The sequence below is a fragment of the Vigna unguiculata genome, chromosome 9 (genome assembly GCF_037176805.1).
Source record: "Vigna unguiculata cultivar grain cowpea cultivar isolate G323 ecotype 2 chromosome 9, ASM3717680v1, whole genome shotgun sequence".
Classification (NCBI taxonomy): domain Eukaryota; kingdom Viridiplantae; phylum Streptophyta; class Magnoliopsida; order Fabales; family Fabaceae; genus Vigna; species Vigna unguiculata.
In genome coordinates, this window is record NC_140800.1 from 11,056,742 (window position 1) to 11,060,919 (window position 4,178).

A 4,178-nucleotide genomic window follows, 5' to 3' on the forward strand; every position below is an offset into this window, starting at 1 on the left:
TGGATATTAACCCATTGTGCTTCAGCCCTTACGTTGCCTCTCCATTAGCTGCTAGGTTTCCCAACCCTTTCATTTTCATGCCAAAAGAAATTGGCAAAAAGAGGATAAATTTGTCCTTAGCAAGGTTTGAACTGACAACCCTTCAATCACAAAACAAGTGGACAACCAATTCAGCTAATCATGTTTCGTGGTAATACCTCTAATTCTAAGGTTATGTTATCACGTCTCACATCCAAATATATAGCATAAAAATTCATAAATTAAATAACATACAAATGGCATACATAGGACTCGAACCCAAGTCCTCACAGACAATCAAAGTACTCTTAACCACTTGAGCTAGTATTTTTCCACGTCATAGCAATTTGTATCAAATACTTTAAATGCTTCTTATACCCACAATTATTAAATAAGTATTTAATTAACTATTTAATTTTCTCGGGTCTTACACTATGAAAGAGTCGATTAAAAAGATAAATCAATTGGCTAAAATACTGGAGAATTATGCAAAATACAGAATTCGCGAATTCATCTCAAACAACAATCTTTTACATACAAGACATGTTTCAATCAGTATTTATAACAAGTATAAAGCCTCAGATTACACAAGAATGCATAGAATCACACCAAAGATCAAATTGGTTGGTTTTCTTGAGTTTTTAAAGAGTTTTAAAGAGAGTGAGATGAGGGAAAGAAGAATGCACAATTGTTTTTATATTGGTTCACTCAATCACAGAGCTACATACAATTTTCCAGGACAACTTGAGCCTGGTTTCCACTATATTCAAAAGTTTTACAAATCAAACACCAAGATTACACTTTTGAACACAAAGCACACAAGATTTTTGACTCACACAAAAATCTAGAACTACAACCTACAAGAATCACACTTGCAGACCTGAAATCACATCAGGCAAACCATCCAGAGGCACAAGAACGTCCAAACCTGATGGTGGTTGTCCCTAACACACCATACATGTGTTCTTCAAGCTACTCACAAGCCAAAATGCCTCTAAGATCAACCAAGATCTTCAAACACGAGTTGCAGTTGTGTATTGCAGAGAGAGAATGCTTCCTAGAGATGAATGACACAATTTCGTTCAGAAAAACTCAGATTCACACCTCTGCTCGCGAAAACACAACTTATATAGTCTGGTTTAAGTGAAAACAGTTGATTGAATTTTCCGTACAATCAGTTGATTTTACCTAACTTAAGTGAAATCAGTCGATTGAAAAATAATTCAATTAACTGAAAGCATTCATACCAGAAACTATATACAGCAAGCCTTTTAACCTGTTAAAACCCATTTTAACAGATTAAAAGAGATTTTAACAGGTTAAAAGAGACACACTAAGGCACATAAAACATCTAACCTATGTCATATAGCCTATCAACAATGTATAACACTAACACATTACATTTAACATGTTATATACAGATTTAACACACTAAAACTTAATCTTCAAGAGGATTTTCATCAATCTTCATCAAGCACTTAAGATCTTCATGCACATGGGTTTATCAATTCTTTGCTTCAAGCTTGCTTGTGCCAACATAAATAAACTTTAATACAATCCAAATACAAACTAAAATAAACAAAATACAAAATATTTATGTGTTGGCTAAAAAAAACCTAACATGACCCAATGTAAAGCCCAATTTAATAAAAAAACCTTTGTGTGACCCTTTTATCTGCGGGTTGGTGAGCTAACCCAGCTCACCACGGATTAATCCGGATGAGTCAGGTTCTAGATGAGCCGGGTCAAAAATCAACCCGTATTGAAATTTGTAAAAAAATTTCAACCCAACCCTGCCTGAACCCGTGGTGAGCCGGGTTGGCTCGCGGATTCCAACCCATTTTGACAGCTCTAGCAAGGGAGTTCATAGTAGAAAAGGCGGGTATACATGTCCAGGTCCAAGCGAGGAGTTCGGATGACGGGCTAGGGAGTCTGTGAAGCAGGACTACGAGCGGGATAGGCTTGTAGGTTGGACCACGAGCAATGAGGGTCGTGGAAGCACGGTAAAGTCCCATGATCAAGAGCACATGCATAAACTCATAATGGTTATCAGTGTAGGAAAGTGGGTGTTTATGTTAAAAGAAATAAATAATTATGAGTGTTTGGGTGGGTTTAATTCATACCCTTTTATCTATGTGCATAGCTCACCCTATCTGTTTGTGTGTGGCGATGATCAGGTAACTTGTTATCCGGGAGCAGATGATGTCACAGTTGAGCCAAAAGATGTGTAGTGGCAGAGAGTGGGAGCAGATTAAATGGGGATTTATAAAGACCTTTTTATTAAAATTTTCATTTAATTTAATTATTGGTTTTACTGGTTTGACTTTTGAATTGTAAAGACAGATTATGTTTTATATCGCGATCCGTATGTTTAAGTTTAAAAATTTCCCGCATTTTTGAGAAATGATTTGATAATAAATGAGGTAGTTATTTTAATAAATTGTTTATTGTTATTTATTTTAGTAATATCATACCAAGATGTTATAGTGAGAGTGGTAGGAGGTCCTAATCTTTGGTAGGATAATGGCCTTATATGATCATGAGATTAACCCTAGGGCATGGTTGGGTGATAACCCCTTGTGTCTAGACTCTGTAAAGTTTAGAAACCAATATAGGTGCATATTTCCTTTAGAATGCTATATCAAGAGTATAATCCGGATAATTGAGTCAAAAGGTCTTGCATTTGTTTTTTATCACATGGTTTGGGTGCCTACTGCTTTGTATTTGTATAACATGATTTAACATTTACTTACTCAATAACATGATTAAAAATATTTTACTCTAGCTTACCCTTTCTATTTGATGTCTATTTTCTGTTTGACTTTTCCCTCTTTGCAATGATCACCAATTAATTGGTGTGAAAAGATGTGGAAACTCGTGGTGATCGTTCAGGTGATGGAGATGGAGTTGTTTAGGCTTGGTCCTATTGTATTTTTAGCTTGTTGGGAATACAATTTGTGTACTGTTAGTTTGTAAATCCCTTGCTCTACGAGCAACCTTTTGGACAATTGTTCCATTTTGAACCATTTTTATGGCATGTGTTTGAGCCTTAGTTTTTCCTTTCAGTATACTATGGATGATTGTAATGGCTGATACCAATAAACTTTCGCCGCGTGCTCTATTTATATTATAACTGTGATGTTTCATTTATTAGAATTATTCTATATTAAATGGGATGTCACATTCTGAATTGTATATCTATAACAATATATAAAGAGATTTTTTTTGTGTCCACATTTCGTTATTCTAGTTTTACCTTTAATTATTATTTTAAAATTAATTATTTTATAAATAGTTTACACTTAATCCCATTATTCTAACAACCTCTTTTTGTTTTTAATAGTTATTTTAAAAACTTTTTTGAAGTACATATTTCATTTTTCTAATTTTACATTTAACAACTATTTTAAAAATTAATTATATTTTTTATTAATCTTAACTCAAATTTTTAAAAAATGTGAACACATGTTGTGCCTATGTTTTTGCTGTATTTTTCCATATTAAAGATATATTTACGGTTTCATAAGCATATTTTAATTTGTACAATATATAGAATATATTTATTTCAAAATATACAATTTAAAATACATTAGGATACGAAAATGTGTTATAGGTTACATTAGGATATAACATCAAATTTAAAACATGAGAACGATAATGATATACCAAATTATATTACGTAGAAATTTTATAAATCAACCAATATAAAGTTATATTCATATAAAAAAACTTAAGAAAAAAAAAAGAAAAGAAACTCATTTAAAGAAAAACAAAAAATGACCCACAAAATTTATAGTTACAACACAACTGTAACATTCCATTTCAGTAACTTAAAACTAATAAAATAGGATGCTTTATTATAATATTCAAAACAGATACTACAATGTATAAAGTATATTAATATAGTCTTACAAAAGATAGGATTATAAAATTATATCACCTATACACTTAAACTTTAACTAACAAACCCTATAAGAAACTAATCAATTACTAAAACTCCTAAACACCTTCTACAACTCTAACTTATAGCTCCTCATCCTACAAAGGTGTCTCTCTAAACCTGCAACTCCATCTGCTCCCACTTAATAGGTGATCATCGCAAAATAAGAGACAAACAACACAAAAAGACACAAAACATACAACAGGGTAAGCTAGTGTAC